Consider the following 27,221-nt stretch of genomic DNA (forward strand, 5'->3'; position numbering starts at 1 on the left):
GACCTGTCTATCCTAGCATTTTGGTCATTAAGAGGCTAATAATAATAAAAAGTGGTGGTGGTAATATCTCAGCAGAGTATATTCCAAAATAGGATATTTTTAAAAGGTTTGTGGAAAATGGGATTAAAAGGCATACTTAGGTTAGCACAAATTTTTTTTAAAACTATGCATATTAAGGGTCTTCCAGAAGTTCATGGAAAATGTAAACAATAATGTATGGATTTCAAATCTTTTTGCACCCAAAGCAACTTATCATTTAATCCAATTTTCCAAGAGTGTTTGGAATATCCTTGCATTTAAAAGTATCTACATGTTGTTGCACTTGGAAATCAGAATCCTGAGTTCACTGGGAACATCGTCCTCACTTGGCACTCATGGGAAGAAACAGTCAGATGGGACAGCGGTTTGCTGGAACATTCTCAACCAAACCCAGGGCCGAGGTAGATAAAGAAAGGCAGCTGGAACTTCACACTGCAAAATTCACTGTTTTATCTGCGAGTGGCCTTGGATTATTCTGAAAGTTTAACTGGAGGTGTTAGCTTATCTTCCTCTGATAAGACATAGGTCTGAGAGTTTTCTGAGAGGAGGTGAGACTACAAAAGAAAAAAAAAAACCACTCAAGTCCACAATGTTCAGAGGCGGGGCAGAGTCAATGATGGTGGCAGCATCCACCTTCTCCCCTCACACGGAGTTCTGACGGTACCCTGAGCTAAGGCGAGAGCAGTAGACCAGCAGGTGGTTTGGAAAAGGAAGTTTCCATCTAACGGAAAAGGGAATAGCCGGAAGGGAAAACATAAAAGAATCAAGTAAGATGCAATACGACTGAACTGCTTTCACTAAGCTGCTATCAGCTCATCCTAGTTCCAGGAACACAGTCACAAAGTCAGAAAGTACAACATTAAATGGGGAAAAATGCCATGTGAGGAAAACACAACAGAACACGGTAACAACAATAACAAAATATGATTATAACCAATGCAGCTACACATGCTTCTAGCCCAGTGATATTTTTTTTAAGGGGAATGGGGAATATGGGTCAGAATCTTTGTCCATTCTAAGTCCTTGGAATACCCTGGCACCCCTTGTGACAATTTCCTGAATGTTCTATAGCAACTTGAAGAGTTAGGATAGAGGGAGCCCAGCACCCAGGGAGCACACCCTGGGGAGACGGAGCAGCAAAACCATACACTGAGCTGGAAGAAGGGAACTTGTTCTTGCCTATTAGTGAGTACATGGTTTCTACATCATGTGAAGACTAGAAATCTCATTACAGATAAGTTAGCGGGCTCCCCTTATTTTACCCAGGAGCAAACTGAGACCTGGGTGTCCACAGGCTGCAGGTCACACACCTGTGAACAGGAGCCAGGGCCTTTCCGTGGGCTTGACCATCTCTCTTCGCTCTCCTAACACCTGCTTGTACTCCTCAAAGGAAGGCAAAGATCTAGAGCCTCTTTCAAAGCTGAGCCCTGCCTGAAAGGTAGCTTGTGGCAGATTCAGTGATGCCTTAGACCTCAACAGAGTGTGGTCCCCCAGATCAGCATTGCCACCGGTCCTGCAGGGATGTTTGCCATTTTCCTCCAGATGTAAGTCTTCTGATTGCGCAGCTCCACTGGAGTCAGTGCACTATGTACATGTCTCACCTCTGGAGCCCTCCCAGAAGACGGCAGGAAATACAAGGGACCCTCAGAGGGATTATGTCACCCATGAGGCAGAGTCTGCTGCATAGTGTTTTCATAATACGTATTTTCGAAGACCTCTCGTGCAAGAAATAGACTTATCTTTTAATTGTGTTTCTCATGAGTTTTTTTTGACATACACTTGGGTACTGTGCTTTTTACTCTACATACATGCCTGTAGTCAAGTTTTATAGTAATCAATTTATAAATTATGATTCAAAATTATATAATTATAATACAGATATTAACACCAGTGACCAAATAAAACAGAACAATTCTAACAAAATAATGTAATGAAATCATCAACACTCTTATGCTTTGGGAACATTATTACATAAAATAAGAATTAGTTGAAGCTGGCGGCGCGGCTCACTAGGCTAATCCTCCGCCTTGTGGCGCCAGCACACTGGGTTCTACTCCTGGTTGGGGCGCCGGATTCTGTCCCGGTTGCCCCTCTTCCAGGCCAGCTCTCTGCTGTGGCCCTGGAGTGCAGTGGAGGATGGCCCAAGTGCTTGGGCCCTGCACCCCATGGGAGACCAGGAGAAGCACCTGGCTCCTGCCATCAGATCAGCGCGGTGTGCCTGCCATAGTGCGCCGGCCGTGGCGGCCATTGGAGTGTGAACCAATGGAAAAAGGAAGACCTTTCTCTCTGTCTCTCTCTCTCACTGTCCACTCTGCCTGTCCAAAAAAAAAAAAAAAAAAGAATTAGTTGAACTTAAGCACGGGGCTACTGTGACAGTTGATGTGATCACTGGGACAGCCACTAAGCGAAGGAGGGGTGGCTAGCACATATGGTGTGGATACACTGGACAAGGGGGTGATTGATGTACTTCCAGGGCAAGGTAGACCTGGTGAACATAAGCTCTCATCATAATACTTAGAACAGTGCAAAATTTAAAACTTGCAAATTGTTTATTGCTGGAATTTTCCACCCAATGTATTCAAATCACAGTTGACAGCAGATAACTGAAAAAGAAAAAGGCAAAAACCACAGATCAAAGGGCACTACTGTACCAAGGATGTCATGTGTGTGTGTGTGTGTGCATCTCTGTGTATAAATATGTGTGTGTATGTGTGTCTGTGTGTGCTATATATTTATGTGTGTGTATGCATCTATATGTACATGTGTGTGTATGCTATATATGTGTGTGTGTGTTTATGTGTGTGTGTGCATAATTTTCACTCCCCAAATGACCATAATGGCTAGGACTACGTTAAGCCAAAGTCAGGAGCCAGGATCTCCATCGGGCTCCATTCCACTATGGAACGCTGGCCTCGAAAGTGACAGTTTAACCCACTGCATCACAAAACTAGCCCAATATTTTGTATACTTGAAATTATGGAATGGAAAAAAAATAAGATTGAAGAAACCTTATGGTTTTGAGACAAATTATAGTTCAATTCAGCTAGAAGTAAATTTTGTAAACTTTTAGAAAATTGTTTCAGATGATCACTTGCCAACATCAAAATTGTTATTTTCTAACAACCTGTTAAAATTCTCCCTTTTGGTAATGATTATGATGTTGTGACTATGCCAGCATAGGCTTAATCTCTTTTAGAATGGGGGAAATTTCAACGACTTAAGATATTAATTTTTGCTGTTGAAAATATTGATTTTTTTCCCAGTTCTCCATGTTCTTTAAGATAAATGAACTTAGTAATAATTAAGAGAAAAATAAACAGTTAGGCCAGGAAAGTAGCAAAACCCAAGCCATGGGTGTCCTATTGCACATATTAAAAAGCATTCAGGCTTTTTAAGCCTGAAAAGGACGTCTGTGGCTCTCTGAGCCTCTGAACACACTTGACAGGTGGACTTTCTCACATTATTTTGTTCAAAAGAAGGTCGCTCTTTACATAACGTCCCAGTATCAAATTCATACCACTAGAGAGCCAAAAGTAAGGCTTAAAAATTAACACATGATTAGAGAAACAGCTACCGCTCTTATTTATAAAAAGTACGTAGCCCCATCTACAAGTTTTCTATTAACAGTGATGCCCACGGTGAGCCCTCTCCCCCTCCCCCACTCCTCTCTTCCCAGTTAGAAAGAAAAGCCGGCGGCCCACCCACCCGTCATGGCGCGGGAACTGGCAGGAGGCTAGGGCAGGCACGCCTGCAGCCTTCGCCAAGGATGATAAGCCTGCATGAATTTTACGAGTCTCAGTATCAAGGTTGCCCTCGCCCAGGGGATTTAAGAATCAGGGGGGGTGGGGGAGGAAAAGGCAGATGTATGAATAACTGGCATTGTAAATCTTCACCGTGGCAACCTACAGCTCGAAAAAGTCTGTGATGGGTTCATGACTGGAGAAGAAAGCGACACAGCAGAATGTGAATGGATTTTCTTCAGCTACTTAATACACTGCTTAGAGCAGCTTAGGGGGGTGCGTGTGAGTGTGAGCATGGGGAAGTGTGTGAGAGAGGGGAGAGCCTGGGTGTGTAAGATGGAGAGCTCTCTGGAAATTCGTTAGAAGGAATTACTAGTGTTAGACAGCTCACCAGCTTTGGGGGCAAAAAAGAATATCGTTTAGCCTCAGAATATAAATGACTGGATTTTGCTTGGGGAAAAAAAAAAGAGGCTGTGGGGGAGGGGCATAGGATTATGCAAGCGAGTAACAATGAGCAAATTGGACCCTCCGCTATGCAGCACAAGGTCACGGCGAAAGTCGCGGTGTTGGCTGGTGGAGGTGGTTGATAGAAGAAAATGGCTCATGATAAATCGCTTCCCATTTTGCAAAATCTGGCAGTTAATGAAAGTAAGATGCATTTGAGTCGTCTATAGGAACACCTGATTTCTTCCTTCCCTCTGCCTCGCCTCCTCTCCACACACAGACACACACGCGCGCGCACACGCAGGGCCTGCTGATGTATGAAAGCAAAGCCTTGGCTCTAATTGTGCAATTATAAAACGGAAATGATGCAGGTTTGGCAACACAGGGAAAGAAGGCAGCTCAATAACATTGTTTAATAACAAGCAAATAAAGCTCAGAGGTAAAGAGGTGACTATTTGTGCTTTAGACTCATTAAGGAGCCTGAAACATATTGTAAAAGAGTGATATTTAATTATGGGCTGGACTGATAACAGAGAGCAGGGCCTCACTGGGAGAAAGAGACCCGGTGCTCCTAGGAGCTCACAGCTCCAAACATCAATTACCATGATTATCTACCCGGTGCTTACAAAATGCACCATCTCCATGTTCCATCAGCGACCCGTAAACAGGCATCGCATAGGCAAATTTATGGGCACAGGCAGCCAGGGCCAGGTGGGAAAGCCAGCCTCCCATTGGTGCTTCCCGGCAAAGAAGGAAAGGAGCAAAGAAACGAGAAATCCCTTTTCTGCACCGCTGAAAGAACAATTTATTACCGAGCATTTGCAGCAGAGAGCCTTCGCTGCCCTGCTGCTCGCCACCGCCCCCCCCTTCTCTGTTGCCTGTCTGGATGAGGAATGGGAGTGTATTAACCAACTCCTGGTCACAGGGGACCACTTGACATGGTCCCATCAAACTTGGTGGTGCTCCGGAGGCCACCAGTCCAAATGCACAAGGAATTGGGAGTGGGATGCCTGGCTCTCTTTTTAAACTCCACTGCAGAGAATGCCAGGACAACCTGTTTGTGTGCTGATCAGAACTGGGTAGCAACCACCCGGCAGTGAGCAGGATAGTGTTCTGGTTTACAGGCATTAGGAAGTATTTTTGTCTTCCTTCCTTTCTTTCTTTCTTCCTTTCTTTTTTTCTTTCTTTCTTTCTTTCTTTCTTTCTTTCTTTCTTTCTTTCTTTCTTTCTTTGCTTCTAGAGTAGATTGTGGAGTTTCAGGATTTAAAAAAAAAATGTTTGCAAGGACCCATGTTGCAAAAAGCCACCTCTCAACAACATGGACATCTCATATGGGTGCAGGTTCACGTCTTGCCGGCTCCATTTCCAAACGAGCTGCTGGCTAATGCACCTGGGAAAACACTGGAAGATGGCCCAATTCCTTGGGTCCCTGCTACCCACATGGGAGATCCAGATGAAGCTCCTGGCTTTTGATCTGCCCAGCTCCAGCTATTGCGGCCAACTTGGGAGTGAACCAGAGAATGAAAAATCTCTCTCTGTCTCTCCTTCCCTATCTGTAATTCTGACTTTAAATAAATAAATAAATAAATAAATCCTTAAAAAATAAAGAAAAAAGTGCTTAGAGATTATTGTCTTATCAAATCTGTTCCTACAGAAGTAATGACATAGGCTATGTCCACTCTTACCAGTTCAACTTAAAAATCAGTCTCTTTCCCGTACACATCATTCCAACAACTGACTGAAATGTTGCCAAAAATGACCCAGATAATTCTGATGCTCTGGATTTATGTTTATATTTCAAAACTTCACCCTTCACAGCAAACTGTTTGGAGGCGGTTGTTCCCTCTGTAGGCAGGTGCTCAGGTCTAGGACATCTGAACTTTGTTCTTTTCTAACAGGTTTCCCTGAACAAGATTGGCCATCTACAATGTGTGCTGCCCAGCAGACTTCAGGTGGTTGGGCAGGAGTCCCTGTGGGTTGACAGCAGGCAACCGTGCCTGGTCCAGCTCCTCTCCCATCATCTGCCTTGGGAGGTAGCACTTCTTGTGGCTCACAAATTGATAACCACTAAGAAATACTACTGAATACTACTGACTGTGAATGTTCCTGTCAACCCCATCCCGAAGAACAAAGGAAATTTGGGCTACTTTTTAATTCTACCCTCTCAGCTCATCAACACTTGCTTTGCATTAAAATGTAAGAACATTACACTCCACACTCTGCTAATAATCAGAAAGTACTGCTTTGAAGTTTCTCTATTTCTCAGCTACTACCCACGACAGATGTTTGCCAGGGAAAAACTCAGGGGGCATTTGCTTGCACGCATTTTGGCTGAGAACGGTAACCATAGTGCCACTTAATATTTCAGCAATCTCTTGAGTAATCGGGGAATAGCAGTTACTTATTTATCTCACGTCTTGCTCCTTGCTGCCTTCCCACCACCACCAGCTCGACCTCTGAAGACACACATTAATTTCAGCCCAGTCTTTCTGTAGCATCAATTAATAAAAACTGACTATGTTTTCAACAAACGCACATGTCCTGATAAATGAGGGTCCTGACTTAATTGCTCCGTGAATTAAGAGCTCACCGTAGTGACAATAGAGAAGAGTTTTAATATTTAAAAACTCATTAAATTTGTGTACTTTGTGAATAATTAAAGTCACAGGACCACTTTAAGCAGCTAATTTAAGTTTCATTCTTAAATGTATATCACAGATGAGGGTAATTCACCTCCCCCCCCCAAAAAAAAACCCACCAAAGTTGGACAATGTTCTGAAGTAGTAAATTTGGTGACTTTCTGTCCTGATTAGTGATACTCTCTGGCTTATTCCTCATCGTTTTCTTTTCCTGGTGACAATAACTGAATTAAGATATTGTGGTCTGAGAGTTTAAAAATCAGTTATCTGTTTACCTAAAAGAGAAAGCTCCAAAGGTCAAAGTTACATGGCTGGCTTTCCTTTTTTTTTTTTTTTTTTTTAATAGGCGCTGAACTTTTTCATTTGCATTTGATTGCTTTCATTTGAAGTGTATTCTCATTTTTCGGTCTAAATATTTTTTTAGGAAGAAAGTTCTGTTGTTTTTGTTTATGACTTACAGCTGTCCAAGGAGCTAAACGCTTAAGTATGTGTGATGATGACAGGACTTAAAAAGATCTGCAGGAACCACAAATCCCCAAGATTACAAAAGGGAAGCTCTCTGGAAAGAGCTTGCGTGGAAAGCCCTGAGTCACCAGCAAATACAGAGTGGAGATTTTTTTCCCCTTTAACTCAGAAGCTTGATTCTGAAAGTGGTGATGCTACTAAGGATGATCTAGGGTCCACTGGCCTCATGCTCACAGTTGGGAAGGGGCCTCCTTTGTCACCCTTGCACCTTTTCACATTTCTCGCTCCTCACCTCCATGGGTCAAGGTTAGTACTGCATGGATATCTAGTCCATGGTGGATCTGACGCTTGCGGTCTGCTCCACTTGCAGAGATCACTGGACATTTTCAAGTGTGAACTCTCTGAAGAAGGCAAACATAAGGAATCCCGTATGGTATTTGCTCCTGGAAATGTACGTACCATTTTGAAAGACTCACTTTCTTGGGAACTTGATACTTCTGAAAATAAAAAGGGAAAAGAAGCTGGGGAGGAGGTGCACTGGGATTAAAATAGAACATTGATCTGTCTTCAAGGGAAATCTATCATGGAAAAGAGGTGTCTCCAAGAAAGCAGATAATGGTCACAAAGCTCGGTTTTTACCCAGGTTAGAGGACACGAGTGGATTTTCTAGGCAATGGGGTTGGAAGGGGGCACACATGTGACTCCTTAAAGGAATATGATTCCAGGGAAATAGCTGGTTGTGGTAGCAGTCCAAGGGCTGAGTTCTTCTAATAGAAGACACAGAGGAAAGTAGCTAAGAAAAGCATACAAAGGATAAAAATGTAAACCATCAATTAATTATCTCCACTTAGTTTAATGTCCCTCTGTCTTAGACTAGGGGCTATCATTTCAGAGTTCTCAACTCTAAGAAAACTATTACATTAAAAGGCTCCCACAATGAATCCCATGGGATTGGGGAAAGCTATGTTGCAAATGGGATTTTGCACTGTGTGAATTGCCAATCCCCAAAGATTGCGAAATCCTGTGGCTAGGCACAGGTTCTACAATATGTGCATTTGTGAAAAGGGAATGTCATCACTACATATTATTTTTACCTTTGGCAAGAATTTTATAAAATTTCAGAGCATATCACACTCAAAAATACTTCTATAAGGGTGGCAAAATTGAAATGAAATCTCTCTGGGTGCCGTGCTATCATGCATTTATTAATTTTGTCTCATATTGTTTTTACTTTCTTTGACCTGGAAAATAAATGGAAACAGTAAGTTGCTAGTTCTATAAAGTTGAAAGCTTGAAAGCACAGTGTAGCAAATACTACCAGTGGCATAAGAGAGGAAAGAGAAGACAAAGGAGTGACATTTGGATGATTGGTCCCCAGCAAAAATGCAGGGAAGAACATAATGGGAGAGTGAAGTGTCCTTTCTCTTTTTAGCTTCTGTTTTGGATACGAGCAGATTAGAAAGGAAAAGAAATTGATATGGAGAGAAACACATGGTGGAGAATAGCCCAAGATCACAGCACCCTAGCCACTTGTCCCGATAGAAGTCACTTCACATCCTAAAGAACAGAGGAAGAACAGAATTGTCTATAGCAAACGGTTACCTTGTTACAAAGCATTCACTCAAAAGAAAATTGGTTAGATCCGACCACATTCTCCTAGACTGTCCTGTTCAGAAACCTGCTCTCAGAAGTCTGTTTCCCTGTTTTAGAACTCACACAATGGGTGTGTGGAAGCGCCTGTTCATCCACCAGGGGGCAGAAAGGAACACTTTGCTTGGCCATAGGTCTTTGGACTTCAACTTTGGTTTGGAATAGGTGTAATTTGCGCAGCCTTTTCAGTGTTAGATGCACTTTCACTTGTCATCCTGTCACTAGGGACATAACATACAGAGTTTTCAAAGAAACATGGGAACTGGGTGTTACATTCTGAACTTCACTTTTCCAATTAAGCTTCTTATTTACCATAGAGAAATGTGACGGAGATGCTGGGTCTCACATTTGATGGTTTTTGGAATTCAGGTCCGTCCTTTGTCTTTTTTTTTTTTTTTCCAGTGTCCACAAGATGCAGTGGTATGAATGCTCTGTTACTGGATTTTAGAACGGTAGAGCAGGACTATTAACAGTTTCAATGCCTCCTATTTTATGTGTTTTTTTTTTTTTATTGAAAATATACATTTGAAACTCAAAATCTTGGGGCTTGTGTTGTGGCGTAGTGAGTTAAGCCTCAATCTGCAGGGCCAGCCTCCTATGTGGGCTCTGGTTTGAGTCCTGGCTGCTCTATTCCGATCCAGCTCCATGCTAATGCACCTGGGAAAGCTGCAAAGGATGGTCCAAGTGCTTGGGCCCCTTTCACCCACATGGGAGATCCAGAGGAAGCTCTGGGCTCCTGGCTTTGGCCTGGCCCAGAACTGGTCATTGCTGCCATTTGGGGAGTGAACCAGCGAATGGATCTCTCTTTCTCTCTCTCTCTGTGTGTGTGTGTGTGTGTGTGTCCCTCTCTCTCTGTAACTTTACCTTTCAAATAAGTTAGAAAATAAATCTTTAGAAAATAAAGAAATTCAAATTCTTTATCACTTTACTACAGGGCTTTGTTGTTGTACAAGGGTATTTTAAAAGTTTGTGGGCAAATGGACAAGTGGACGTTTGCCACAGTGACTGAGATACCACTTGAGACCCTTGCATCTCACATCCAAGTACTTCAGGTCAAGCCTTGCTCTGCTTCCAGATTCAACTTCTTGCTAATGTGCCCCCATGGCAGTCAGCAGTGTTAGTTCAAATAGTTGTGTTCAGCCACCCAAGAGAGAGACCTGGAATGAGTTTTTAATTCTTGGCTTTGGCCTGGCCCAGCCCTGGCTGTTGTGTGCATAGTGTGTGGACCAGTGGGTGGGAGAATTCTTTCTATTTATGTTTCTCTCTGTCTGTTTATCTCTCAGTCTCTCTGCCTCTCAAATTAAAAAAAAGTATATTTATATTGGTACAAAATGCTTTTTGTGAAATTGGTGCTTAATTTTTAATGCATTTTCTATGAACTTTTGAAATACTCTTGTATTTGGTGCTGGCATTTTTTTTTTTCGTGGGAGGGTGGGAGGACAGCTTCCTGGAAAGAAGGGCCGAAGTGTAAAGTCACCTTGGGGTGTTCTTTCTCATTCCAGCATGATGTGGAGCAGTGATCACAGCCGCTATCAACAGTAGAATTAGAGAAAGGACACCCTTTTCAGGAGAAAAAGTAAGTGTTGGAAATAATTAAAATAACTACAACTGATATATACCCAGGGGAGCCATAAAATGTAGTTTTCTCTGTTGTTGCCAAATGTCTAGCTGAACTGAAATATAATCCGTTAGCATCTGACATGTTAAAAAAAAAAGTCTGACTTAGGAATGGACATTGGAGTTGGTTGTTCACCACATTTCTGAAGTTTACATCTGTTGACCAGCCCTAAGTCCTACTTAACATATGAAATCTGATGAGAGATCACAGTCTGAATTAATAGATGTGAAATGCATTGAGTTTAATTAGCACATCTTTACTCGTCCATGCTGAAGACTTGGCATTGAAAGAAAACTAGAGCAAAATTCAGTAGCACAAACACTCTGGTACACAGAGATTTTAAAAAGAAATTGTAATAAGAAACATGAAGCCTATTGAACTCCTTTAAAAAGCCAAACCACATGGAGGTAGCCAGTTAAAAAGTACACCCCTTGGAATTTAGTCTAAAAGTCCGCTAACACATCTACGCCTTTACTGCTGAATCACATCTGACATGACTGTGATCGTGCCAGAAGAAATAAAATAATAAAACAAACCCAGGTGGTTTCAAAACCATCCTTTTTTTTCTCCCTTCAAAAGCATGATAAAACAAGCTGTTTAGAATGTTGGTGATATTTTTTGGTGGGGATGAGTCCCTCTGGTTCCAAGTTCCAGCGTTGGTAAAAGGGCCCCACTTTGCATGCATTCACATCCCCTTTGTGGACCATTTTCTGTCCCTGGGAGGCCAAGACACGACTGTTCTTTACTCTCTGGCCAATGCATGGCATTGATTAGCAACACAGCACACGTATTTTACCAACTGTGGAAAAACGGTAATAATGGTTGGTACACACCATGGTAAAACTGGTAACACACAAATTCTCCAGTAATATACACAAGATGACCAATAACTCAATCTTTGCTAAGGTTATAAAAAGTTAATTCAAAAAGTGCCAGGAATATGGTATCAAAAGATCCATTTATTTTGGTGCAAAAAAAAAAAATTGAAATTCATGCATAGGAGGGGACTTCAAACAGTCCATGGAAATGAATTTTATGAAAAAAAAAACTATGCGTGGATTTCAAAATTTTTCACCTCAAAATATGATTTTGTTTAAATTCAGTTTTCCACGAACTTTTTGAAGTGCCCTGGTATATTCACGGCTCCTTAGTGAGTAGCTTACCCCTCTCAGGGATTCCCCAATATCATTTAATACACCTGTTTCTTCAAGATTCTAATTTCATGAATGCATTTCTGTTTTTTCTTATTCATAAAGCTGTCTGACTTTAAGATACTGGTTATTAGTAATTTGTTTCCTCAAATAGCAAAGAGGAGATGCCAACATCTTCTGTCTGTTTGTGAAAATGATGCTGCTTATTGGGCCTCCGTAGGTTATTTGCCCTGAGTAGTTTTTCAGATGGATTTATGCTGATCTTTTTGTTTTTCTCTTACTTGGTCCTGCCTGCTCTGCACTATCATGTTGTGCTGCATGAGGCTTTGGAACAGACTAAACTTGACAGACTGGGTTTGAGAAGAGTATTCGTGGCCTGGGCCCCAAAAGCCCAGATCTCTATTTGAGGATCAAGTCAACCCCTGGTTTTCCCCAAATATTATAATTTTATCTGGAGCTCTATTAGACACTGCAAAATCATAAAATATATTTTTAAAGCTGTTTGTGGCCTTAAAAATCCATCCTTGGAATTGTTAAATGTACTTTTCTCTCTTTAAGGATAAAACAGACATGCCAAATCAATTAAAACTACAGTGGTTTAATTGCTTGCATATTTGAAACCAGTAGGAACCAACTGCCACTGAACAGGACAGACATAAATCCAGCCCTGGGTGTCCTGCGACTGTGAGAGACTCACAGCTGTGGTGGGCACAGGCTTGTTCAGTTCTATAGTCCCATCTAGAGGTGCTGCTGGATTCTGGGTGGTGACATGGAAAGCAGCTAACTATTACCTGAATGAGACAAAATTGAAAAACCTCAGAAAAGGAAAGGGTTCTTTGCTCTAAAATACCAATCCAACTCGGAACTTCAGGATTACAATTTAAGGACACACTAGAACTACAGGTGATATTCTGATGAGAGGTAGAAGTTTCCAAATCATTAACTATGGATTTTTACGATGCATTTTGGCCTCCTTAGCATGAAGGAAAGTCCCATCTTCTTGAGTTCTGCATAAACCTGAAGTAAACAGCTCAAAGTTCATTTTCAGAAAATGCACACACACACACACACACACACAGATCATCAAGAGCTCTGGGGATATGAACACCTAGACTGTAATTCAGATAATAGTAGTAACAATGCTATGAATAGCTGCTGATATAAGTTCTATGCAAATGCTTAGTGAGCCATGGTATTTCTCTAAGCTTAGCTGTCAGATTCCTATGGAAGCTTAGGACTTTTCTTGGAGTATCTTGTGACTACATTTGGCTTTTTCTGACATGTTGGTGTGCCCAGCAGCCTGCCTTAATGACCTCCTGTGCCTGTCACATATCCTTAACCTCAGGACCGTGCTTCAAATAACATCTTAACAGAGAGGCTCAGAAGAGATTGGTAAAATTCTAAACTATCTATTATTTATCTCCTTTCTGTTTCTTCCCTGTTCATCTTGTGGGTTCTGCGGTATCATCCTCGACATAGAAGTTCTGAAAATGATGGTTTGCAGATTATCTTCTGTAATTAACTGACATTCGATGTTGGTGGACTCCTCTTGGATTTCTTTTGGTGATGTGATCAGTGATTGCATTAGTAATCAATATATTTAATAAGTGTGGATGTGCATATTTGATATTGCACACAGCATTCTCAACAACATATCATGTAACTCGTCCAGAGTTTCCAAATCTTGATTATTTAAACAAAAGCAGATTTTACCTCTGCAAATCTTTACAAAGATTTCCAATGACAAAAAGAAAAGACAAATGGTTATTTGGTTTCAATTTGGCCTTAATAATTTTCCTCTGTCTATTTTCCATTAAAAAGGAGAAGGATATACAATCCAACATGGGCTACGGAATACTTTTAAAAATCCAGAACTCTGCTTGATATAGTCCTACCTCCTTACTCTTTGTTAGTCCTTACCATTTTCAATCAGCTCAGATCATTATGATACGAATTGCTATGTAACTTTGTTTAATTCTGAGGCTGAGAATGTGAACACTCCATGAGCTTCTTCAGGGCTCCTTCCTGTCAGGAATTTTCCCCTTAAGATGCCCTGATAAAATGTTGATTGCTTAGAAAACAAAGTTGCAATATTCATCAGTTTGTGAGCACCATGACAAATTACAGAGCATTGTTGTTTAAATTAAATGTTAAAGTAGGTTAGTCCAGACATTTATAATGGTGCATGTAATTAGCCCAAACACCGATGAAATATCAACAAATTAACTGTTTTTGAAGAAAAAAAAAGTAATATTCGAAATACTTCCGTCTGAGCACGGGGACCTTTAAACAAATGATGTCACAGAGTCTGGGTAGCTTTGTCATGTTCAGTAAATTAGCATGGCCTAACCACAGCAGAAAATTTCCTTGAGCTGCAATAAAGGCTAAACGCTTTCAGACTCCCATGGTCCTTTGTAGTCATCATTTTAAAGCACTGCCTTAGCGAGCTCAACCTGTAAAGTTTTCTTTGGAGCGGCTGTGGGTTGATTAGATCTATTTCAGCCGAGGAGTGGTAATGGGCTCCTCTCTGCGCAACTGCTTACCCTCTGCTCCCCTGGCAGCTGGAGAGACTGGAATTAATCAGGTCTGCTGGGGACTTCCTCCGCGTCTCCGCAGGCCAGCGACTCTGGAATCATTTACCACAGAATCTCACTGTCAACTCTGTCATTTAGGCTTTTGATTATGCTTGCTTGCTTTCTCTCATTTTCCTTCCCTTCTTATTTTTTTTTTCCAGGGGAAAAAAAAAGGAAAATGTATGATGGATTATCTGAATGCATTCTTTTACTAGTGACCTACACAGATAGCTGTTATCACCTTTCATCTCTCCTTTAAAAAAATCTAGGTGTGTTCTAAGATAGTGAGGACCTGATATTAAAATGAACTAGCCCCCCACACCCCATGAAGGTGTGTATACCCAGCCAGAAGACAGGCAGACCCTGGTGGCTACACTGCCCATGGATCTGAAGAAGGGTGCATTTGGAGACTTCATTTTTGGAGGACCTCTGTGATTCCTTTCAGCAGCATCCAAAGAAATGCCCTGCCTTGTGTCTCTAGCTCAGATTCGCCTGTGTTTCAACATGTGCGGAATCACTACTTAAAACACAAAGCACATTAGCATTCATGGCAAAACCCTTCCAAGTACCCGCAGAAATTACAAAGAAACAGATTCAAGTCCACATAAAAATCGAGCCTAATTTCAAGTATTTGATTTTCTCGGATGCAAATATCTTGATAATCGAGTTGTATGATTTTTATGCTTAAAATTAAAAAAATTCGCATAATGTCATCACAAAAATAAACCACCCAAATCAAAGTACAATTTTACATTAAGGATTTTTATCTTGGGGCAACTTTTTCTCCAATTTAGCAAGCCAGGATATTTTCTCTTATTTCAGCATCCTAATTGTTTGACAGGGTTCTCCTTAGGAGAGAAACATATACCCAACAGATAGGGTAAAGACATTTAAATATCTTCTCTAGGGTATAACCATAATAATTATATGTAAATGTTGGGACTTAATGTTTCTAAAATTGTGATACATAATATTCTAGGATAAATGTAATCCCCCTAAAAGTATCTTTGCAAACAATATTTTCTTTCACCTAATTGGTATGAGGGCTGTAATGAGTGAAACAGAGAAATACTGTATATTGTAAATGCCAAGATGTAATGAATACATCAGTATCACATAGCCCATACCAATAAATGTGTTACTGGAGCAGACAACAGACGAGATGTGTTTACCTTATGACATGAATGTCCTGCTTTCTGTAGGAATGTTCAGAGCACTGCAACAAGTTTCCAGTAAGGAATTGTGAATTATGTCGGGCTTGTGTACTCTGTAGAGAACGCAGCTTTCTCATTTGTTCTCTCCTGACACTGTTTATGTCTGGTTGAGCCACAAATAGACATAAATATAGCAGAGGTTTGTGGGCTCACTCTGTGTGTGTGTGTCGGGTGGCTGGTGTGTGTGTGTGTGTGTGTATGCGTGTGCACCTACACCTCCTCTTAGGAGCAGAGAGAATGAGAGCTCCAGGGCCAAGCCCCGAAATACACGATGCTAAAGGCACATGGCTGATTTACATTGTACTGACATTTGTGGCTTTAAAATTTTTTTTAAGGATTCAAGCTTTCAGACCACTCAGAGCTGAATGGATAGGCAGAGAGCCTGCTCCGGGGTGCACTCTCTTCCCCTCTGTCTGTCTCCCTGGTCACGAGCACCGGCTCTGGCTGCCATCTCAAAGCTGCCATCTATTTGGGTGGGCAAGATGCCCAGTGCTTCTCAAGGGTCTTCACCTACATTGCTCATTAACCACCCTGTAGAAGGAAAAACCTGTCTGCTGCTGTGCTCCCTGCTGCCTCACCGCCCCACAGGGCCTGGGGAGGGGAGTTTCTCAGCTGCTCTCAGGTGTCCTAGACGTCAGAGCTATAAAGGGATGTTGCTAGGCTCATTTGGCACTGCCCCTTCCAACAATGCAGCATGCACTTGGCAAAATTCAATGAGAGAGCGAGAAAGAGAGAGCGAGAGAGAGCGAGAGCGAGAGAGCGCGCTGCTCACTAATTGAGCTATTTAACAGACTGCAGAGCCACCTGGAAAGCAGCCAATCATTACTCAGTGTCTTAATAGTATAGAGACTCTCGAATCATTCCAAGTAAGAAGTTTCACATATTTGTTTGTTTGTTTGTTTTATTTTTGTTTGTCTTTTAGGGTGGTGTGGGAAGAGAAGAGGGTGAGAATAAGAGCATAGGAAAGGGGGAGGGGAGAACAAGAGGGGCACACTGTGAAGCGTATGTAAATCCAGATATCGAAAGATAAAAAGCCAGTGTGCATTCTAAGATTGGCTCAAAATAAATACATAAATAATTTACGATAGGGCACAAAGACTTTTTTTTTTTAACGAGACTCTAATTGTCTTTGCAAAGTTTCTTTCTTCCTTTCTTTGGAACAGGTCATTTTCTACCATACTGATGAATTTCTTTGGCCATTTGTCAACAGCCGTGTGTCTCGCGCTTTGCAGACTGGAGCTGTGCACACACACGCCATGATGGCTTGCGTTGGGAACGGCCCTTGGACTGGGAGGATTTGTTGACTGGCAACATGGCTGGAGTGAGAAAACTCTGCCAAGCCATACCCCTCTTTTCTTTCTCAACTTGGCTCTGAATTTCCCTTTCCCTGGAAGCCTCTGGGACGGCTCCCTCTGAATCCTCTCCTTTCAGCCCTTTGTATGCACGTTTTATTTTCCCGTGTTCACACACATGCATTTCTATTCACCCATTCCTTTTGGAGTCCCTGGTGTCTGCTTCATGTTCTTGACCAGAAAGTAAACCCCCTCAGTGTGGGGAGCATGTCTTCTCATTCTTTAACTTTTTCCCGTACTAACTTCCTCTAACACATTTGTGTGCTCTATGCATTTATTGAGGTTGATTTGCGGCACCACTGTGGGGAGCTATCGCTGGGAGGTGAAGCTTCCCTTTAGTTAAAATCTTGGCCAAGCCATTAACATTCTCAATGCCTCATTTTATCAATATTAAGAATAACCACAATGATGCATTTTCAAATGTTCTATGAAAATTAATGGATAATTAATGGCGACAGCGCAAGATAGTGATTAAGAGGGCTGGCTCTGGAATCAGTCTGCCCGGTTTGAATCCTGGATCTGTACTGACTAACTGTTCAATAATTATAATGCTCGAAATCTACCATTCAGTCTTAAGCTTAACAGTTATTGAATGTTTACTCTGTGCCAGCCACCGTGACAAGCACTGTAGAAGCATTCTTGTGCTTCGTCCCCAGGATGCCCCTTGGAAACAGATACCGTCATTAGTCCCTTTTTGCTCACAGGCAAGGCCAAGTGGCAACAAAGTGCTTGGTATGTAGTAGGCACACAATAATGGCAAAGCTAGAGCCATTGGGTGCATTAAAGTTTTTGCTAAAAGCTGAAATTAAAAGAGAGGACAGCCTCATCATCTCTCTAGTCTCCCTTCACTTGCCCTGGGTTTGAGCTCTGGGAAGCGACGCAAACCTGGCACAATGTGAATTCTGCCATGGGCACAGTTTACAGTGAAGGCAGAAATAAACAGAGTGAAGCCTGCCTCGTGTTCTCGCCAACCCTGCTCTCCCTGCATGCCTCATTCCTATTTTAGTGTCCCAGCCAAGGGCCCATAAAAGGGTTTACCACTGAGACTGGCTTCTCCTCAAACTGTCAGAGCCATTGCCAAGTGTTGCTGTCAAATAGTGGCACATCTTTTCCCTCTCAGAATTCTGAGATTCTCTACGGCTTTTTAAAGAAGTCGATTTTGTGTGTGTATATGTGTTGTTCATGTTTCTCTGTGTGTGTGTTCTCAGACCCTGGGGGTAACTTATGTTGTGCTCTGATTTATCATTGATTGTATCAGTACATGAACTAGTCTGCATACAGAAAACATGCTATGGATGAGTCTAGAATTTACTGAGCAGTTGGCATACCTTATAAATGTTTAAAACTGTATTTTCCATAATTTACTGTTTTTAAAGGAATGACCTTTTGAAAATTTTATTTTAAATGTAACTAGTATGTCTTTGTTTTCCTTAATAAACTTAGAAAGTTATCATATTCATTTCTCAATCACTTGATTCAATTTTCTAATTTTTTTTTTTTTTTTTTTAGAAAAGATGTTTATTTACTTGAAGGCAGGGTAATAGAGAGAGGAAAGACAGAAACAGTGAGATCTTCCGACACTGGTTCACTCACCAGATGGCCACAATAGCCAGGGGCGGGCTGGCCAAAGCCAGCACCCGGGAGCTTCATCCTGGTTTCTCAGTGGGTGTAGGTGCACAAGTACTTGGGCCATCTTCTACTGCTTGCCTGGGCACCTTAGCCAGGAGCTGGGTCAGAAGTGTAGTAGTGGTCGGGACTTGAACAGTGCTAATATGGGATCCTGGCTGCCCTGCTTCTAATCCACCTCCCTGTCGCTCCCCCTCTTCGTGGAGGAACGACACAGGATCCTGCGCTGTTCTTTCGTCTGCTCGGCCCTCCCCGGGTTTGCTGCTGGTTCTTCCCGGGTTGGCTACTGTCCCTTCCACCTCCGTGGAAGGGCGGTTCCCCCTGCCACATTCCCCACTTCCGCAGGGGAGCGGCACACTGCCGGCCGGCTCTCTCGGGGGCTGCACAGGTGTTCCCCTTAGATGTTCCCCTTAGATGTTCCTGGTGCATGCCGTCTCTCTCCTCCTATATAGTCCTCTTCCACCAATCCCAACTCGGCTGCCCACACGCTGAGCACGCTGCTCTCCTCCAATCAGGAGCAAGTCCTACAGTTTATTGGCTGAACTGGAGGCAGCTGTGTAGAAGCTGTTTTCTTCTCTCCCAGCGCCATATTGTGGGAGAGCAGATGCATAGAATAAGTCTTAATTCCAGTAACTTAGTCTAGTCCGGGTTGCTCCCCACACCTCCCTGCTAATGCACCTGAGAAAGCAGTGGAAGACAGCACCACGTATGTGGGTCCCTGCCACTCCCATAGGAGACCAGGATGGAATTCCAGGCTCCTCGCTTTGGCCTGGACCAGCCGTGACCATTGTGGCCATTTGGGGAGTGAACCAGCAGATGGAAGATCTCTCTCTCTCTCTCTCTCTCTCCAATGTTGCCTTTCAAATAAATACGGAATTCTTTTTTTAAAGGAGTGTCAAAGTAGATTATTTCTATGCTAGCCTTCCTGAAGTTCCCTCTTGTCATTTAAAGGATTCCGAGGGATTGCTGCCACCTTTCGTCTTTACCCCTTCGAGCTTGGCTCTTTGTTTCCTTCCTGCTCTGCTTCCAGAAGCTCCAGATGTCAGGTGCAGCCTCTCTACAGCCGGGAGACACAGAGTACCATGCTACTGCTGCTGAACTCCTGCCTCCCCAGAGTGCCTGCTCAGTGGGTGGAGTACCTGGTTGCTGGTGCAAATGATTCTCTGGCCGAAGCTGTTTGTGCCCATGGAGCTGTACTGAAGCTGCATTTTTAGTTCCAATTTTGTGGCCTCAGACTCTAGACTTCAGCAGGGAGCTATTGGGGAGTGAGCAGGAGAGAAAAAACGAGTATTAAGCATGCTTTCCTGTTCAGATGTCCTGTCTTCTGCAACTTTTGTGTCAACAAGTGGCACCCACCAGCCCCAACAATGGGGCTGGACATTTGTTCATGATCAGCTACCAGATTTGCCTCAGTTCATTTGGGCAGGTATGAGGGGTCTTTTCCCTGTCTCAGAGAGCAGATGTCTAGCATCAATTAGTGAATCATTTATAATTCTTTTCTTTTAGGTGAAAATAAGTACCAGATATGCTTCTCGGAAGTGTAGACTAAAAAGGACACATTAAGGTGGTTGTCTACTAGAGTGCCAGACAACAGAGATACTACAGTCAGGCAGAGCAAAACCAGCTCTTACAGTTACCATTTGTGTGACATTCATCGTCTGAATGCCTTCAGTGGGCAGAGCTGAACCAAGACTCAGGAGCAGAAGACCTACGTGGGTGACAGAAACCCAGTCACTTAAGCTATCACTATTAACTCCCAGGGTCTACACTGGCAGGAACCGGGATTCAGGCACTCTGATGTGTGATGAGGGTGTCGTAACTACTAAGCTAAATGCATGCCGTTTACTTTCTGTGTGTTAAAAAGATTTTGTCCTGCACAACATTTGCTTTTAAAATATTCTTTTACTCTACTAAATGTAAGAAGACAGAGCTGGGTGGGATGACATGTATGTAGGAGGGGCCAGAGCAAGTGATGAGAACAGAATTAAATCTCTGAAGAGATGTTCAGTATTATTGGGAAACATTTTAAATGCTTTTAACTTGGCCAAGAATTCACATCTGGATCTATTTTCAGTTCTGATAAACCAGGAAAACTTAAACATAAAAGACAAATTGCAGAGTACCAAGTGAGATGATAGCACCTGGACATTTGTTGAAATATTTGACGAGTTTTTGTAATTGGCTTAACTACTGAATTTTCATAGACAAATAATCTAATACAGCATATGTATGACTGTGTGCTTCCCAATTAGAATATTCAAGGTCTGCATTTGTGAATCAAGATCTGATACCTTTTCCAAGTTTTTTGGAAAGTGGAGAAACCTGGAAATGCCTGATACATACTATACAGTGTAGATACATATTACTACTTCCCTTTATTTGTTAAGTATGTGAATTTCTGAGGAATCTTTTTTTAAATAACCAGGAACATTACATTTTTTCCCATTTCACCTCTTTCCTCTATGCAATGCTATTGAACTTGGCCTTTGAAAGATTAATCAAAGTCTGAACTTACAATTGGTTTAAGACTGTCACTATAATTTTGAGCTCATGTAATGTGATAGGATCTAATTTGGAGAAAACAAAATTAAACAATGTGTAGCCCACAATGGCAAAATATGTCTTTAGCCTTCTTAGTGCTGAGGCTGGTATTGAAAACCTTGCCAGAGGAGTGTTTGGAACTAGGTAGAGGGATTCCATTTATTAGCAGAAGACAGTGCTGGCCGGCGCCGCGGGTCAATAGGCTAATTCTCTGCCTACAGCGCTGGCACACCGGGTTCTAGTCCCGGTCGGGGCGCCGGATTCTGTCCCGGTTGCCCCTCTTCCAGGTCAGCTCTCTGCTATGGTCCGAGAGTGCAGTGGAGGATCACCCAAGTCCTTGGGCCCTGCACCCACATGGGAGACCAGGAGAAGCACCTGGCTCCTGGCTTCAATCAGCGCGATGCACCGGCCATTGGAGGGTGAACCAACGGCAAAGGAAGACCTTTCTCTCTCTCTCTCTCTCACTGTCCACTCTGCCTGTCAAAAAAAAAAAAAAAAAAAAAAAAAAAAGGTCAGTGCTGAGTGGGTGAGACTGGGTATGTTGCTATAATATTTGATACTCTCCAAAATTATCTTGTTTTATTAAGACTCTTGAAAATAAGAAAGACATAATATAATTTAGAGAAACTGTATTCTTTCATTTCCCAATGCTCTAGCCCCGTGAAATGAATCTGGTTCTGCAACACCTCTCTTCTTTGACTTTTCTGGGTAAGTCTAGTCTCTCTGAGTTTGGGACAGGCTTGGGGTACAGGTGGAAGTAAGAGTATCAGAGATATTATTTCATGCATGGTTGCCCATTGCTGTCCATTAGGGGAGGTGGCCCTCGTTTCACTCTTGCTTGGTCTTATTTCATCTGATGTTCATGGTTCCTTCCAAAGTACTGTCTTCTACATGGAAGGTATATGAGTTTCTTTAGGGTGTCACTTTGCTGAGGACTCCTTTAGAGGGAGGAAATCCTTTATGATCCTCCAAGTCTCTATCCCTCTCTCTGGATAGGGTGTTGCTAATTTTTATCTCTGTGTTTCTTACGTACAGTCCTGTCACTGCTATGTTTCTCTTTTTCCTGTCTCAGGGCCCTGGGAAGCTAGGGAAGGGTATTACACAGACTTCCTATTCTGCCAAAGGCTATTTCCACAGTTTTCCTCCATGACCCAAAAATTGCTACACCAGGTGTGTGACACCAGACCTGACATTGTCTATGACATTTATAACCAGAATGGACATGTCAAGGCTCTTTGAGGTCTTCCTCGTTTGCTGCTCCCTAGTGATGCCCTCCATGTGGGCCTCTGATTCCCACAACTCTGCCAAGTGCTGTGAATCACTGGTGTTCCCTTCTTGTAGGTGTTCCTAAACCAATGTCTGGTTCTCTTAGCAACCCATTTATTTACCTTTGGAGGAGAGAGGGAGGCACCATTCCTTCTTGACACAGTGGGCTTGTAAGGGCAACCACTCTAAGTGCCCTTCCATCTTCCTCTACTTGGCAATCATTTTGCGTGGAGTGGGAAGAGGGTAATGGTCATTAAGATGGTAGGAAGGCTGGTTCTGCCACCTCTTAATGGACTCAGGATGTTGTCTGGCCATATAGGTTTTGCTTTTTTTTTTTTTTTCATAGTATGTTTTCTTTTTTTTTTTTTTATTTTTTTTTGACAGACAGAGTGGACAGTGAGAGAGAAAGAGACAGAGAGAAAGGTCTTTCTTCTTCCGTTTGTTCACCCCCCAGTGGCCATTGCGGCTGGCGCACCACGCTGATCTGAAGCCAGAAGCCAGGTGTTTCTTCTGGTCTCCCATGCAAGTGCAGGGCCCAAGCACTTGGGCCATCCTCCACTGCACTCCCTGGCCACAGCAGAGAGCTGGCCTGGAAGAGGGGCAACCGGGACAGAATCTGGCACCTGGACCGGGACTAGAACTCGGTGTGCTGGTGCCGCAGGCGGAGGATTAGCCTAGTGAGCCGCAGCGCTGGCCCAGGTTTTGCTATTTATCACTTGTCAGGTTGGAGTGTTAGAGTACATTCCAGTTCAAAATTAAGTCTGTTCATTACCCTGTGGATGTGCTTTTGAAAATCATCAGCACCATCCATCAAATAATTCTGCTTCTACAGTGAGGCATATAGTAGAATTTCATTTCCTTATCTCCTTGGACTTAGGTATGGGCATGCTTGAATAACTAGTTATATCCAATTGGACGGGAAATTTTTAGAGATTTAAAAGTTTAAGACTTTATATTTTAGAGCTACTACCTCCTCATTTTCACATGTAGGTTATTGTATAGGAATATGTCTATATGGATCCTCCAATATACTAGTTTCTCATGTGTCCATGATGAGTCAATCCTCTCCATGATCTTTATGTTGGATACATGACATCAGTGTTTTGACTTCTTGCCTATTCTGGATCAAGTTTCCCGTCCTTGTGATAGTGTCTTTCATCCAAAGTTATGTCTGCAGTGATTACACTTATAATACACTAATTGTTAGCTGTTAATCATCAGTACTTTTTTTCAGTTGATTTATGTTGTCTTTAAAGAGCTGAATTTATGATCATGGTTCATTTGCTGAGTTCCAATAAACACATCCACATGTGTGAACACAGAGCATGTTGGATTCTGATAGGATGAATGTGCTGTGATCTAATTGGCCCAGAGGTAGTAACAGATACAGTTTGGCAAACAAATTGGTGGAGATAATGTTTCCTGCCAGTAAGTCAGAGCAAGTGTTGCTCTTTGCATAGCACCAGCTGAATGCATGTGTACTGGGTCCATATCTGATTGATTATGCATGGAAACGCTTAAATCATGGTCTTTCCCCTTCAAAAAACCATGAAAGCAATGACATGGATATACTTTTCAGAACACACTGCAGAGAAAGAGGTTGCAACCCACTCGCCTGTGCTCTCTGGTCTCAGGTTGTGTTACAATGGATCCGCTGGGCTTCAGTCTAGGTGCCTTAGCTGATTGCTTGGATAACCACCTGGTTGATCCAAAGGTATGGTAGCAATGACCCAGCTCTTCATTTTATCAGGTTCCTAAGGGGAAAGATGTAGTAAAACATTCAATATCGGTACATGGTTGTCAGTCTCTAAATATAAAATCAAGGATTGCATGCTTGTTAATTATTATGAGTATTGGGAGTATAAATGGAAGGCTGTTTTGAGCTGAAACTACCTACTACAAAATAATTAGTGGTCCAAAAAGCAATGGGCATTAGAACTAAAACTGGGAGAATCTCAGGTCTCAAACTGCTACTTATGTGCCTACAGGCTAAAAGTTGCAAAATTGAATGGGCAAGTAAGTATGGTCATTAAAATTTAAGTAGATGAAAATTGGATAATTGCATGCTGCTTTTTATCCTGACACACATTGTATTAAAAGTTACTGTGTAGAACCATCTTCTTGGGAAATAAATAGAGGAGATGATTAAACAAGTGACTATTTCTAAATCATATCAGCGAGAGGAGAGCAACTGAGCAACATTCTTTTACTGCTCTAGTTGTGTTCAGCTCAGGACCCCTACATATAAGAGCCACTCCATAAATATTTGTTGAGTATATTAATGTACGAATGTAAACAAAATTCTATCTTTCCATTGAAATGGAAGTGAGTACAATGGGAAAATCTTTAAACTGTAGCACAGAATCCAACACCAATCATTTCAATTTAGCTCCTAATTAGCATGAAGAATATGTTGTTTTGTGTCAGTTTTTAAAATTTGCTTAATGATAAGATAGTGGAAGGTATTTGTGGTATGTTCTCTAGGTTGAGTTTATGTAAAAAAAATCTTCTCCACTACAGGAATATATTTGGCATCCTTTCTGTGAAGTGCTCAAAATATCATTTGGGGGGTACATTTTAGAGATGTGAAGGGAACGTCTAAGCTATAAAATCCAATTTGGGATCTCCTTTTTAGCTTCAAGCTAAAGAAAAGTAATTCATCACTGAGTGTACGTGCATTTTGAGTGTTCCAGGCTCTGGGCGTATTGGATTGCCTCTGTGGTGTAGGGAGTTTTATGCTTTCTGACTGACAGGAGACTGGTGAAATGATTGAAGGTGGTATGTTCATTCATTTGTGATTGTATCATCTGTGGAGGGAAAGACAAAGAAAATCTACCCCCTGCAGGTGGTTTTTTTCCCACAGGGCAAAGTGCCCAATCCTCTGGAGACTTCTAAGCAAAAATTACTCTCACAGAGAAGACTGGGTAACAATTGCTTTGTAAAGTTTGCATCTACAATGTCTAGAGTTTTTGTGAGGGAAAGAACCTTTAGTGTGATTAACGAATTCAGGCTAAATTTTTTTTTAAGATTTATTTATTTATTTGAAAGGCAGAATCATACAGAGGTAGCAACAGAGAAAGAGAGAGAGAGAGAGAGAGAGAGAGAGAGAGAGAGATCTTTTCTCCTCTGATTCAGTCTTCCAAATGGCTGCAATGGCAGGGGCTGAGCAAACCTAAACCAGGATCCAGGAGCTTCACCCAGGTTTCACACATGGGTGGAAGAGGCCGAAGTACTTGGACCATCTTCCTCTACTTTCTAGGCACGTTATCACATTAGCAGGGAGCTGGATAGGAAGCGGAGCAGCTGAGACTAGAACTGGTGCTTAGATGGGATACCAGTGTCGCAGGTGGAGGATTAACCCACCATGCCACAAGCTGTCCGCCCTCCCCCCCCCTTTTTTTTTTTGACAGGCAGAGTGGACAGTGAGAGAGAGAGACAGAGAGAAAGGTCTTCCTTTGCCGTTGGTTCACCCTCCAATGGCCGCCTTGGCCGGCGTGCTGCGGCCGGCGCACCACGCTGATCCGATGGCAGGTGCTTTTCCTGGTCTCCCATGGGGTGCAGGGCCCAAGCACCTGGGCCATCCTCCATTGCACTCCCGGGCCACAGCAGAGAGCTGGCCTGAAAGAGGGGCCACCGGGACAGAATCCGGCGCCCCGACCGGGACTAGAACCCGGTGTGTCGGTGCCGCTAGGCGGAGGATTAGCCTAGTGAGCCGCAGCGCCGGCCCGCCCTCCCCTTCTTGAACATCTCATCTAGCAGATCGTCATTGCATAGTGCTTGGAGCTAGAAAGAGAGGTGGAGCTAAAAGACAGGTTACCTGGTACACACCTGCAAAGTCATAGCCTCCTGGGGCCGAGATTAGAACTCACTTTTAGGTTTCCTGATTTCCTGCTCAGCTTCTTGTCCCAGCCAGCAACCCAAGAGGAGCTCTCTGGTGGTCCTGGCCTCTATCACATGATGGTTTGATTCATGGGCCATAGTCTGGAAGCTGTATAGAGAGCAATGCCTGTACAAGGAAGCCTTAACCAGTGCTGCCCTCATTACTGCAAGAGGTTTAACATACACCACAGGATACTTTTCTTCCTTTCCCCTCAAATACCAAAGCTATCTACATGATACCCATGTTGTATAGGTTGAAGCAATTAACTCATCACATCCTTGTCTCCCATAGGATTGCACACCTGAAAACTTCCTCCAGTCAACTTCAGCTTCAGATTGTCATCATCACCCAAGATCATGGTTGGGCACTCAGAATGATCCTGGGATCCCAGAAATTTTAGAGTCACCAGAGAAACTTTTAACTCAATTGACAATGTCAAAGCTACTATTATGGATAGCTACTCTTTATTGATCCTTTATTATGTGTTGGTCCTCAAAGCTGCACTTCAAATTTTTATAGACAAGCATCAGACCCCTGGGGCAGCCAGGCCTGGATCCCAGATGAAAGGTGACTTCAGCCCACTGTTCGCTCTTATGACTAAGTTGATGTGTGCTCTCTTTCTGAAGTGTGATTCCCATTTCCCTAGAGTTTTGATTTGATATTATTTAAAATTGATAAACACAAATGAATATATTTACAATATAAAGCATGATATTTTGAACCATGTATATATTGTGGGTTGACAAAATTGAATTAATGAACATATGTATTATGTCATGTACTTTTTTGTGGTAAGAACACTTAAAATCTACTGTCTTACAAAATGCATGAAGTTTTTATTCCTTAAATAAAATTTAAAAATAATTAAAAATCTGCTGTCAGCATTTTCAGAATATAATACATTATTATTAACTGTAGACATATTATTGTACAACAGATCTCTTGAACTTATTCCTGCTGACTAACTGAACTTTTGCATCCTTTGAGAAACACCTTCCCCACCTTCCCCCTGTCCTCCATCCA

At 42.4% G+C, this 27,221-nt stretch overlaps 1 long non-coding RNA gene across 1 annotated transcript; it reads left to right on the forward strand.

Moving 5' to 3' along the window:
- The first annotated feature begins 1,132 nt into the window (after positions 1–1,132).
- On the forward strand, positions 1,133–27,069 carry LOC103346804 (uncharacterized). The gene is made up of 4 exons (XR_001792654.3): positions 1,133–1,224; positions 7,698–7,778; positions 10,480–10,553; positions 26,490–27,069. It is a non-coding gene; the product is annotated as an uncharacterized lncRNA (long non-coding RNA).
- Positions 27,070–27,221: the final 152 nt, after the last annotated feature.

Source organism: Oryctolagus cuniculus, chromosome 2 (assembly GCF_964237555.1).
Source record: "Oryctolagus cuniculus chromosome 2, mOryCun1.1, whole genome shotgun sequence".
Taxonomy (NCBI): domain Eukaryota; kingdom Metazoa; phylum Chordata; class Mammalia; order Lagomorpha; family Leporidae; genus Oryctolagus; species Oryctolagus cuniculus.